At 38.0% G+C, this 14376-nt stretch overlaps 1 non-coding gene and 1 pseudogene across 1 annotated transcript; one reads left to right on the top strand and one right to left on the bottom strand.

Annotated features, from left to right (window-relative positions):
- The first annotated feature begins 213 nt into the window (after positions 1 to 213).
- LOC147495147 (small nucleolar RNA R71) lies at positions 214 to 317 on the top strand. The gene has a single exon (XR_015200612.1). It is a non-coding gene; the product is annotated as a small nucleolar RNA R71 (small nucleolar RNA).
- Positions 318 to 3153: 2836 nt separating this feature from the next.
- Positions 3154 to 4044, bottom strand: LOC147495146 (shaggy-related protein kinase iota-like; annotated as a pseudogene).
- Between the last annotated feature and the right edge of the window lie 10332 nt (positions 4045 to 14376).

Here is a 14376-nt window from a genome sequence, read left to right as displayed (position 1 = left end):
CCGGCGGCCTTTACTGTTGAAGAAGAACTAGCTGAGCGGGGGATATCATCACTACCCCCCCAATTATTATTCCGTTTAGTTTGGTCTTCTAAAAATTTGTAAGCCTCCGAGGCTCCTTTACTTAGGAAACTACCCCCATTCATTATGTCAAGGACTTCTTTATGGTGGTGTAGAAGACCTTTGAAAAAGGCACGAACTAACGTGTCTTTCGCTAAGTTATGATGTGGACACTCTATAAGGAGATCGGTGAAACGATTCCATGCCTCAGAAAATGATTCATGAGGATTCTGCCGGAAAAAATGAATCTTTGAAAGCATCTCATCCGTCTTTAGGGGTGGGTAAAAATGTTCCATAAACAATTTGAACAAGTTTAGCCCACGAGTCCACGTAATTAGGCTTTGGGCAGTTAACCAAGACGCCGCCTTTATCGGCTAATGTGAAAGGGAATACCCTCGGTTTAATTTGTTCCGCACCTACTGTAGGATGATGGAATGTTGTAAGGACTTGTTCAATCCTACGCATGTGCTGATAAGGTTTTTCATGGTCTAACCCATGAAAAACGGGTAACAAATTAAATATGTTTGGGGGGATTCGAAAATCCCCCACTGGGTCTGCTAGAACGATGCACGATTTAGGGCTATCGCTCAAGGCTTTGTAAAAGTCGGAGAGAGGAGTCTCTCTTTCTTCAGCCATTATGTCAGGTATGGTGTGTGTGATAGTAGTTAGAGGTGTCGTGGGTGGTGTACTAGATAGACTTGTTTGTTGCCGTGTAATTACGTTTGTTGTTTTTGTTCGACCAGACCTTAATCTCATGCAAGACTAAGTTGAGCTTAACTAAACATGCAACACTCCAAACAATTCTGATATACTAGTAGAAAACCTCTAACTGGAAATGCGAGGTATGGAAGAAAGGAATACCGATAAGCGTCCCTTTGCCCGGCTTATGAATAGCGTCTTGTAATGCTTGGCGTGTTCGGTGTATATAAGAGATTAGAACACTGAAAAATATGAAAGATCAAAGTTTGAATCAAAACCGTGGAAACCGGAAATTTTAACATCGCGGCGCCAAGGCCGCTCAGATAGAAGCCTTCGGCGTTCAGAGTAATTTTCAGATTACGGTGTTTTAGGGCTGTGGCTCGGTGGAGTCGAGTTCAGTGTTTGAGCTGGTGGCGCTTTGTATGGTATGGGGTGGCGCACTCAATGATAGATAAAATTCCAGTAACTTAGCGCGGGTCGCGCTCTCCTTGGGCGCGGGCGAGCTCCGTGTATTTTCTCGTGGAATTTGTCACGCTGAAATGGGCAGCCACAGTATGAAACAAACAAGGGTGGGTGGGTTTAATGGGACTTAAAAATGACTACTTCTACTATGAAAACAATGCTAAAGTGTAACTAAGATGGCAGCGGCGCCATTTGATAACTGTAAAATGAATAGTCTACCTACGAAATGAACGAATTCACAACGTAAGTAAACTAACAACTATCTTTTACTATCTCAATTATCAAAGCTTCTACTCTCGATGTGAATTGCACTAAGTGGAGTAGGAAGTTCGTTCCACTCCTAGTTCCCTAGCATGGATTGTCTTCTAAGTCTAAGAAATCAGTCCTAAGTCAATGAGAGCTTTACGAAATGTTATGCTAACAAGACGCGTTAATTTAAATAACAAGATATAATATAAACTAAAGTTAATCTATGAAAGCTACGGGAATACGATTGTTTGACTCTAGATAAAGAAATAGAGGGGAATTAAATCCACCTCGAATCCAACTTAATAACCTAGTATAGATTGTCGTATCTCGATTCTTACGTTTTTCACGGCAAGAATTTCGAGTCTAATCCCTAGTGTTCATGGCATTCCTACCGGATACTAACTAGCATGTGAGGTCGTCCACCCATTCTCATGGCTTAAACACGACCTTCTAGAGTGGAATAGATTCTACAACCAATTCTATACTAACCACTAAGTTTTCATCAAGGCTTCATCAACCCCTCTAATGGAGGTTTTAGCCTTGAGTCATCAACCTAACATTTTCCATTGAATCTAAACTAAACATAATGTAAGAAATTGAGATTTACTTAATTAAACAATAATGAATCTAATTTAATGACTGGAATGGAATAAGAACAAGAATCTAAATTAGATCTAGAATGGAAATGACAATAACGAAATTGAATAATAACTATTTTATTTATCTAATCAATCAAGAACAATCATTCAAGAATTTAATCTAAAACAAGAATTGTAATGGAACTAAAACTTAATTAATTAATTAAAACAGATCTAGAATTCTATATATTAATTTAGGTCTAACTAGCTACCATTAACAAAGAGTGAAGCTTTTGTTTTTATACATCCAGATTCAAAAATCGTGCATGGGCTTGGAGCCATGTTTTGGGCCAGAGAATCAGGCCCAAAACCCAATTCTTTCAGTCCAAAAAGGCCTCTTCAGCTGCAGTTCGCTTCAACAGACTTTTCATCCACTTTTGCTCCTCTGATTGGGTCAAGGCTTGGACCATTGGAAAGCTCTTTCCGAGCCGGTCGTTTTGACATAAGGTAGGCCTCAATCCGAGGTCTAAGTCCAAATATATGGCATTCGGAAGTTCTGCTGACTGTTGCTCCCTTATCTCGCTAAAGTGGCACATTTCTGCACATAATGGACTTTGAAGCCTGAAATGCATAAAAACACGTAATCAGTATTAACTCTTACTTATTATTAACATAATTGGTCTAACAGTATGATTATTAAGGGGTTAAAACTACAGTTTTGGGCTCTTATCATGCCCCAAAATATTGCTTGAGAAACATAGTACATCTATCAGAAAACTTAAGGTGGGGAAACAAACTGTTCAATATAGAAATGGGTACAACATTGAATGTTTCTCCATATACTAATCCTCACTCCTTCACCCGACAAATAAAAATTAAAAATCCATAGCTGGAAGTAATAAATCTATGCTCTGGAAAACGAATTTAGTGGTGCTTACACGAAACAAAATTGAAATAAATCTATATGTAAAAAATATATCTATAATAAGTTTCGAACCTGGTACACCTTAGAGGTATGCAGAAGTAAATTGAAACAGTTGAGTACCATTAGTAATTGTGCATGCTTTCTGATACGGATGACATCAAGGTCATTAGGCATGGCTTTACTTCAACAGGTATAAAGCTGAGCAGAATAGAAACAATTTATAAATAAACAACTAATTGCAAATAAGAGAGAGCACTAAGACGTAAAGCATAGCTTGTAGGATAAACGACATAGTCTCTCTAGTGAATATAAATTTTTGAAGAGAAATGTATACCAGAAGATTCTGAGGCTTCACATCCTTGTGAGAAACTCCATGAACAAGATTTAATATAAGCCAACCCCTAAATATATGCATAACAGGGGTTTAATTAGTAATAGACAAAGTCGAGATAGTTCCATGGAAATAAGGTCATGCATATACCGATCATTATAAAGCTTCACGATATGAGGGGCATCCTCGATTTACATTGCTATAGTGTCTCGAACCGATATATCAGTTTGAGGGGCGTACTCCATTACTAAATTGAGGAAAATCTCATTTTAGTCTGTCGTGGAAAAGAAAAAGTTGTTTTGAGAGACCACATTTGGGTGATCCATTGAACGCATCAGCTGCAGCTCACGGTTCTTATAACGCTTGTCCTGTAAAACCTTCTTTATAGCCACAGTCTCTCCAGCTTCCAAACATTTTGCCTAGCACAGGTAAAGAAACTGACTTTAGACCAAAATGAGGCATGTACAATGGAGCCATAGTGAACATAAGTAATACTTGCTTACCTGGAAGACAATACCAAAAGATCCAGTCCCCACAACACGCTCTGCCATGTAGCTGATAGTCTGTAGAAGAAGCATCAATTGTTAAATCTTAAACAGAGAGTATAAAAACATGTTAATCAAGTAATTGCCCACCTGCTTGGGTTCACCATTTTTTCATCCAATAGTAGTAGATATAATATGGCCCGTAACTTGATCATTCCCATCAACAAAAACTGAATTTATTTCCTGCAATTGTAGCATAAATCAGGAATCATCCATAAACTTGAAAACAAAGCAAAGTAAAAAAAAGGTAAAGATCACTACTTTATTATTATTTTCTTCGCCCATTTGAGTTGAATCGATCTTCTTCACACTATGTTGTTGTTGTTGATAATGGTGGTTTGGAAAATAAGAAGAATGAGAAGATGGGGCCACTGAAAAAAGAGACCATGTGATTCCAGCAAGCCTCTTATTTCTTTGTTATTTCGGGACTGCATTTCAGTCCTGCTTGTATGCAATAAACTGACCACTACACAACTACAAAAACAATAAAACATAGATGCTCGGTAGTTGTTTCTTCAACTGAATGAAGATTTTTATAGTATGTTATGCACAATCTACGCTTTTGTTGAAAAATTACAAAAATGATAAACAGCTCAGAGATAGAAAATCATGCCTTTCTTCTTCTTTCTAAAAGTAACTCGCTTTTATCACGGCTAGGAAAACTCTCGTCAACAACTACATGCCGAAGTTGAATGAAATTGGACTCTTTTCTGTCTCCATCGATTTCTGCTTTCTGGCTACATGCTGAATCTTCCCCATTCTTTTTCTTTGCCATACTCTCTGTATTGGTCGCTTCTTTCAGTTGAGAGAAGAACATAACTAAAGACTTGGAGTATCTTTTAAATCTAACTACTTGAAGAAGAGAAGAATAAGAGAGAGGGTTTGAAGAGATGAATTTGTTTTTTGGAGAGTTGGGAGTGTTTTGTAGAATTGAAAAAAAAAACATGGAAAGAGGTTTTTATCTATTTTGGATTACGAACAATTGAAATCGCCAAAAAAAGGCATAGAATTCTTTTTTTTATGAAAAATCTGATGTGTCAGTCTCAGAGAAAAAAGGGGGGCTGACGTGGGTCACTGGGAGCATTCTCAACTACTAAGTATTAATGGTATTTGATTTGGGCTGGAATATCGGGTTGACGATATTTGCTCACGACAATTTATTCTAGTGTATTGAGTGATATTTTTATCTTCTCGGGTTATTTCTCATTCTTTATTTTGTGAAAACTGGAAAGGATTTTCCTGTGTTGCCCAAATGATCTAGTGATCGGATGGAAACCTTTGAACCGCCCAAGCATGTAGGAAGTTTGCGGACATAGATAACTAAAAATATTAACAACGTGGTCCGAGTAGACCGTCATACACTCATACCTTGACTTCTCGTCAATGACACATCTTCTATAGTCTCAAAGACACACTACTAAAACCGAGTGGAAGACGAGCAACAAATTCCATAAGGAACTTCCATAAATGTGAGTAACAGTCTTAACGTTCTCTATTCCTCGTTGATTCAATTCATTTACTAGTCAACATAAATCTTGTAGATTCATCGCAAGAATTTATGGCCCAATACCTTTGATCTGACAAAGTGTAAATGTCTATTTTTATCTTAGGGTATTAACATGGCATTACACCAACTTAGCTCTAATCTAAAATTTATGGCTTAGCTCTAATATAAAAATGGGAGTGTTTTGGTGGGTGGTCATGTCTTTTTATGAGAAGAAAATGTCTATATATCCAGCACATTGGGGTGAGACTGGAATCAAACCAACGTAGTTCTAGAGGTGACTTTTATAGGCGCTGCAAGTGTGTAGTTGGTAGAATGCGTGTGGTAGTATGGGCATGTGTACTACTAGGATGAGCGACACGTCCTCACAAGCTGCACGTGTGTGATGGTTAGTTCCAAGTATTATGTTGTTTGAACTGGTATAGGAAGAGTGTGGTTAAAGAGGTAATGATGGTAGTGATTTTTGAGTGTTGCAAATGGATAAAGGTATGATACCAATGATAGCGATTGATGAATGTAGCGGTGGTAATGTCACGAGATGGAGTCAAGTGACGGATCACCGAGAGTGAATTGTCGTCGGGCGAGTGTGCATAACGCTTGCATGTCTAGAGTCGAAAAGCGTTGGCGGAGTGTTTGCTTGTATGCTGGCGTCACGTGTATAGAATGTATTGTGAAGTGGTATGTTTGGAGTCGATATGAGTTGGTCGAGTCTTCGTGGATGTCGGGATCAATTTGGAGTAGGAGGTCCCTTACACTGAGCGTCAAAAATAGATATCGGGATCAATTTGGAGTAGGAAGTCCTTTACACTGAGCCAAAAACATTCATATCATTCATGCAAACTCGTCCTTTACACTGAGCGTCAAAAACATTCATATCATTCATGCAAACTCGACGAGCAAGAGATCATTCACTATTCTGATAGCATTGGGTTTGTTGTAGGCTTTTCAAGGAAAAAACTATACAAGGATACTTCAATTATTAAACACATTACTTACTCGGAGCTATAGCTTAAATATGTGGATGACATGCTACGCTCATTCGTCCTCAATTTTTCATGGAATTCAAAAAAACATCGAAATGTGGGGGAAAAGTGGAAAACATATCGTATGGGCCATGGAGTGTGAATCTGACGTCAACACATTGGTTTATATACAATTAATTACGAAAATCGAACGGAGGTGTAGCTCAAACAAAAAAAAAGAAAAAGAAAGAAGGCAACTTCTAATTTGATCACTGAGGGTTCGACTCCCTCCATCTCCTACATAAAAGTTTTTAATAGAATTTTTTTTTTTTTTTTCCGATAATCTATTTATAATAGAATTTATTGAAATACACTGGTACATGCATTTTGAGTTTTTGACCAAAAAAAAAAAACCGAAACCTAAATTTTGTCATCATGTGAACATTTAAAATTTTAAAATTTTGTCAAACATTTAACCCTTAATAGTGACCGAACAATAAAACCCTTGATTCCTTGAATACATCACGTCTTCACAACCCTTGAGGTGCCACGCCTGTAAAGAGCCCCTTCATTCTTCCATCCCTGTAACAGTCAAAGAGTTTATCACCACTAGTTTCTCAGGAAAGTCTTAACAACATCAAACTTGCATTACATTTAAATTCGTTTTCTCATTTAATTTTCTCCTTTTCTTTGATTCGTTTTTAAGAACATTGGTGCTTGGGAGATGGTGTGATCAGATTCAAGAGAATTCAGGATATAACTAACATTTGAGCGTTTGTTGTAAGAATGGTGTTTGTGGTTGAGGTTGAAGAACGGGACGAATGAGTTAAGTGAAGTCGAGTGGTTCATTTTCGCGTGTAAGCGTGTTGATGAACAGAAGGACAAATACAGAGCCAACACACAAGTGATAAAACCACCCCTTGTCCACATGTTCGTGTCTCTTTGAGTTGCACATTTTGGCATTCATTTTAGTGGAATTATTTTTTCATATATATCCACTATAACTTCAATGCAACTCAGACCAGATACTGCAAAAAGTTATCTTGGATGAACATATAAGTTAGTTCTACAACGGAAATGCCATCTTTGCTTTTGGCCATGGATTGAGCTACACCACATTCAATTACAATAGCATTTGTGACTCCTAAATTTATTTCACTTGAATGACAGTTATCGATAAGAGATGCAGACAAGTCGGTCCTTAAATTGTATTACTTGATTTGGTGGAATGTAGACTTTAGATATGTGAAAATTGTTGTTTGAAAATTGAAATGTTAATATGGTTCGTTGGTTATGAAATTTTGTATGTTATGTGTTAATGTGTGTAAATAGGTTTCGAGATGTATCGCTTTTTCTTCTTTGGATTTGAATTTTGGTGCTTGTTAGAATCGAAATTGTGGAAAGAAATGATTTTGACGCCCGCAAGACCCATAAAATACCGTTTAAATAGTTTTACTTTTTAAGTAGATTTGTAGTCGAACTTGATTAGATATTTTGATGAAATATATTTAGCTACTTGTGAATTCTGGTGTTTCAATTGCTTCTTTGGAATGTATCTATTATTTTTTTTGTTCAAGACTCTTGCTATCGTTGTTAAGCCCGGAGATAGTTGAAATCTTTGGATCCGCCCGCTATGCGTGGATAAGTGGGTTCTCATTTTCGCGTAATGTCCGCAACATTTTTATAAGTCCGGTTCCTCTATAACCGGTACAGAGATGGAAATCTCAGAATCTGTTATATATTTTGTGCCACTGTCTACTTTACTTTTTTGACCCATACCTTCCGTTAGTTTCCCTTATATTTTCATTTTTTCTCCTTTTAATATCTAACTAAAAAAAGTTCATAACTTAAATAAATAAACGACCCATCTCAGGGCGGATCCAAGGGGGGGAGGAGGTAGGGGCGATAAAAGGGTTGGGGGCTAGCTAGCCCTCCTCAAACCATAAAAGCCCTCGTGATTGAGGGCGGGTGGGTCCAGCTCTATTTTGTATTGAGGGCCAAGTCGAAGTAGGGTCAAACATGAAAACTCAAGCCCTTAACTTCGACCCATTTTTTTAGGGCAAAAATAAGGGCGGTCGGCCCTATCTAATTATACTTGACTAATTTTGTTTTTTTGTGATTTTTTATTTATTTTTATCATACTTTGATTATATATATCAATTTTAACTAAGTATACAAAACCAATTGTTATGTATTTAGAAAATAATAATAATAGATAGAGATGGTGGAAGAGATGATATTCTTAAAACATCTATATTTTTCATACTTAACTATGTTGTTACTTGTTAGGTTGGATTTGCTTTTATGTATGACTTATATACATATCATTAAATCAATTACAAAAAACGCATATGTTATGTTATATTATAATTTATTCTCTATTGAAAACTAATTTAGTGATTTTTGTTTTACACAACTTAGATAATTAGATTATAATACATAAATATAATGTAAAATAACAAGAAAACGTAAGAGGGCCAAGTGAGGGCTTAATGAGGGCCGGGCTCATGCTTCAGAATCTACGCCCTAGCCCCACCCCCTATAAACATGAGGGTTGGGCCGGCCCGCCCCTCAAATTTGTGAGGGCCAACTTTTGAGGGCTTAAACATGCAACTTTTAAATGGATCGGGCGGGTTGAGGGTCCGAGGGCCAAATTATCACCCTAGGGGAGGTGGGGTGCAACCGGTGTTCATGATTGAAATAGAATATTGAAATTACGTCCAATATTTCAGTACCCAATATTTCAGTTTTTCAAAAAACGGTAAAAACCAACAGGGTCATATATTGATGATTTTGAAATTAATCGAAATTCCGAATATGACATGGGTCGAAATATTATGAATTTCATTTTTTGGATTAGGCGGAATTCCGATAATTCTGAAATCCCGAACTATGGCTGCAGCTAGAGGTGCAGATTTAATAGGTTCGATTCGTATATGGATGTATCCGAATCCGAACTTATGCGCTCATATCCGAATCCGAATCCGATCCAAATCCGATGTCCGAATTAGATAATATCCGGTCCGAATCGGATAATATCCGATCTGATAAAAAATATCACAAAAACTCAAAATAAGATTAAAATTAATAAAACTCCAAAGTTAGATCTGTCTATTCATTCAAATAAGAAAACTAAATTATTAACAACATAAAAGCAATTACCACCTCCACTTTCAGCAAGTAGTAACAATTATCATATTCAATAACAATTACTAAATTATTATTGAATATGCTGGTGGTGGTGGTATCATAGTTTTATTTTAAAAAACATTTGGAAGGATTCATCGTTAAACTAGATCCAGACTTGCTTGTTCTTGTTCTTGTTTTTGTTCTTGTTCTTGTTCTTGCTACTAATAGGTTGATAATTTGATAGAGGAAGAAAATGTGGGTGTATTTGATTCGCACGGGGAGATAGAGAAAAGAGGTGGAGAAAAGAGATGCTCTTGTGAGCCGTGGTGGTGGTGTTGCCTTCCAGAAGTTCAGAACTTGAGGAAGAAGAGGACAGAGTGGTGTACTGGCGTATTGAATGAACCTAGAATTTCACACTTTCTCTTTCTAAAACACTGACATTAATAGTTACTGTTATTAGGATAATGGACCAGATTTTATAATAATACTTAAGTAGTTAAGTAAGTGTGCCAGTATATAAGAATGAAATATTACATTTATGTTATAAGAAATCGGATTGGATATTATCCGACGGATATCACTTGAATCCGCATCTGTATCCAAAACTTCTTCGAATAGAAAAAATTATCCTAATCCGAATCCAATATCTGAAATTTTCGGATAATATCTTATTTTTCGAATACAAATGCGAATACAAATCGGATTTGAATTTTTGGATATCCGACTGCACCCCTAGCTGAGTTGCAGCACACCCAACTTTTCCGTCGAAAAAGAAAACATTTATAGCGTATGTTAGTTGTAGGAGCCCCTTTGAATGGCAATCCTAGATCCACCCCTCCATCTTAGTGACTTAACATTTTTTCTTTTTCCTCTAAATCCAGTTAACCTCCACCCCACAGCCCCATTCATATCATTTTTTTTTAGGATTCATGTCATATTTAGGTCAAGACAAACCATACTACTCATTTGATCATCTGGTTTGAAAAGTTGGGTGTGCTACAGCCATAGTTTGGGATTTCGGAATTATCGGAATTCTGACAAATCCAAAAACCGAAATTCATAATATTTCAACCCATGTCATATTCAAAATTTCAAATAATTTCCGAATCATCAATATTTTGATCCTAAGTTGTTTTTTCCGATTTTTTGAAAAACCAAAATATTGGGCAGAATTCCGATATTCCGTTCAGAATCGCAAACACTGACTGCAGCCCACCCCCGCCCCTTGGATCCGCCCCTGCTGAGATGGGCCAGGGTTTTTATTATTATTATTATTTAAATTATGAACTTATGATACGTGAGGTTTTTTTAGTTGGATATTAAAAGGAGAAAAAAAAAAGGAAATACATGAAATGGGGTTTTTTTAGTTAGATATTAAAAAGAAAAAAAAAATACATGAAATAAGAAGGGAAACTAACGGAAGTTATGGGCTGTTAAAGTAGACAGGTGGCACAAAATTTATAACAGTTATAGAGATTCCATCTCTGTACCCGGTTATAGAGGAACCAGACTCTTTTTATAATCTTAGCAGCAAAAATGGCCGGATCAATAATACCAATACCAATCGATTCCCCACTACACAGATAACTTATATTTGAATACAATTCAACTCCAATCAATAATCTAAATATTCCCTACAACCAAACTAACATGCCCAACTCGCTAAACAATTATTAACAACAGATAATAATGTAAAGCAATAAAAGCAAACCACAACACAAAGATATACTGTGGTTCAACCAATGGTGCCTACTTCCACAAAAGCTAGTCCTTTATAAAGTGAGAAGGAAGATTACAATCAGTCCTTGCAGTCTCTCACCTTACTAGATCACTCCTCTCTCTTTACAGAGTTTTATCTCTGTAAAGGTTATCTCTCAATCTTGATAGCTTTTAAGATTGAGTTTCTCTCTTTGTTCTTGTGTATTTTCGTGTCTCTTCTGAGTGTTAGGTTTTGCCAAAAACTCCAACCGTTATTGCAAACTCGCAGTTCACCAAAAATAGAATTCTCCGAAAAATAGGCATGGGCGCGAGGCACGCCTCAGGCAAGACCAAGTCGAGCTGGTTGTTGAAGGTTGGAGGTCGATTAATGCATAAAGCTGGTCGCACCTTAGGCAAAGTTTATTCTCGAAGCTGGTCGCGCTCTGGCTTATGCATGCAAGCATAACACCTTTTCTCCTCATGTGAGGGATAACGCCAACAATCTCCCCCTCTCGAACAGTGAGGGGGGATAACTCATGCAATTTCCAAATCAACAGGAGGAGTCTGCTACCATTCCGGCGGTAGCACAGCAAACATCAAACTTACCTTTCGATAAGACTTTGGTCATCATATCCGACCCATTCTTGTCGGTATGGCTCTTCTCGATACACAAATGCTTGTCTTTGAGTACTTCTCTAATCCAATGATAACCCACGTGTATGTGCTTGGATCTAGAATGAAAACTCGGATTCTTGCTCAAATGGATGGTGCTCTGACTATCACGTAGAACTACAAATTGTTTCTGCTTTAGCCCTAGTTCATCGAAGAACCTCTTCATCCATAGCATCTCTTTGAAACACTCAGTGGCTGCAATATACTCGACTTCTGTAGTGGAGAGGGCAACATACTTTTGCAACTTTGATTGCCAAGAAACTGCTCCCCCTGCAAAAGTAAGCAGATAACCGAAGGTGGACTTCATCGAGTCAACATCACCTGCCATGTCTGCATCAGTGTAGCTTTCAAGTAAGGGCTTACTTCCACCAAAGCACAAACATATTTTGGAAGTGCCCTTGAGATATCTCAATATCCACTTAACACCTTCCCAATGCTCCTTCCCCGGATTTGACAGAAATTAGCTTACAACACCAATGGCGAAAACAATATCCGATCTTATACACACCATTGTGTACATCAAGCTGCCCACTACGGATGCATAAGGAATATTTTCCATCTGAATCTGCTTATGCTCACCCTTTGGACACATCTCTTTGGTCATGTGGAATTGGCTACCAAGCGAACAACTGACTGGCTTCGCTTGATCCATGTTGAATCTCTTCAATACCTTCTCAATGTAGCTTTCTTGAGAAAGCCACAACTTCCCACTCTTTCTGTCACGAGTGATCCGTATCCCAAGTATCTGCTTTGCTTGACCTAAATCATTCATCTCAAAGGACTTACTCAAGTCTTTTTTCAGTTTGGATATTTTATTGATGTTTGGGCCAACTATCAACATATCATCCACATACAGCAATAACACTATGAAATCCCCATCTGGAAATCTCTTAACAAACACACAATGATCAGAAGCAGACTTCTTGTATCCTTGCTTCGCCATAAAGGAATCAAACTTTATGTACTCGCCTCGGTGCTGCCAACCCACCCATACAAGCTCTTTATCAGCTTACATACTAGGTGCTCTTTGCCTTTGACCTTAAACCCCTCTGGCTGGTCCATGTAGACATCTTCTTCAAGGTTTCCATGAAAAAAAGCTGTCTTAACATCTAGCTGCTCAACCTCTAGGTTCATACTTGCGGTCATACCCAATACCACCCGGATAAAAGTCATCTTCACTATAGGAGTGAAAATCTTATCAAAGTCAATCCCTTTTCTTTGACCGAATCCCTTCACAACAAGGCGAGCTTTGTGCCTTGGGTGAGAATTGTTCTCCTCATGCTTGACTTTGTATATCCATTTATTCTTGAGAATTTTTTGTCCTAGCGGTTTTCAACTAACTCATAAGTGTGATTTTTATGCAAAGAATCCATCTCGTCATGCATGGCCTTCAACCACTTTTCTTTGTCTGTACCTTCAAGTACCTCTTGATAGTACATAGGTTCTCCACCATCTGATAGTAGCACATACGTATGTGGTGGATACGTGGTTGAAGCTAGTCTCTCTCTGTTTAACCTTCTTGCCCCATCTGCTGGTGTCTCAGGAGGATGCACTTCTGCTTGCTCTGGTGGTGGGTCATGCATCTCATCTGCATCTTCTATACCAATAAGTTCTATCCCATCATGAGCAATAGGATTCTCATCATGAGCTTCAAGCCCATGGTTCTCTGCATTCTCAATGCCTTCTGCACGTTCCACAGTAGGAACTTTTGGTTTTGAATCAACAAGATCATTAGTGAAAGCCTGTAGCTTCTCACCCTCTTCAAAGTCTTCTATGGTTTGGTCTTCCAGGAACATAACATCTCGACTTCGGATTACCTTCTTGTTAATCGGATCATAGAGTTTGTAACCAAACTTTCTATCTCCATAACCCAGAAAAATGCACTGCTTGGCTTTGTCATCAAGCTTGGATCTCTCATCCTTCGAAATATGCACAAATGCCCTGTACCCAAATACCCTCAAGTATCCATAATCAATATCTCTGCCTGACCATACTCTCTCTGGATAGTCACTATTCAGAGGCTACGACGGTGATAGGTTGATCACATGCACGGTTGTACGCATTGCTTCTACCCAGTAGGCTCTAGGTAGCTTAGAGTGAGACAATATGCATCTTATCCTCTCTACAATGGTACGGTTTATTCTCTTAGCTATTCTATTCTATTGCAGTGTCTTGGGAACGGTCTGCTCATGACGAATCCCATGACTTTGGCAATACTCTTCAAACGGCCCAATGTACTTACCCCAATTATCTGAGCGAATACACTTCAACAACTTCCCAGTCTCTCTTTCCACCATGCTGTGGAATTTCTCAAACACGCCAAGTACTTCATCCTTGGTCTTCAAACTATAGGCCCATATCTTTCTTGACGCATCATCAATGAAGGTCACGAAGTATGAAGCTCTCCTATAGGACTTCACTTTTATAGGATCACATAGGTCTGTGTGCACTAGTTCAAGGATATTGTCCTTTCTATGAGACGGGAATCTTTGGAAAGATACCCTGTGTTGTTTTCCTACCAAACAGTGAGTACATATATTTAAATGTATACCTTTAATGTTTGGC

Source organism: Coptis chinensis, chromosome 6, assembly GCF_015680905.1.
Source record: "Coptis chinensis isolate HL-2020 chromosome 6, ASM1568090v1, whole genome shotgun sequence".
Lineage (NCBI taxonomy): Eukaryota > Viridiplantae > Streptophyta > Magnoliopsida > Ranunculales > Ranunculaceae > Coptis > Coptis chinensis.
Note: the sequence above shows the minus strand (reverse complement) of the source record. Positions and strands in the feature narration are given on the sequence as shown.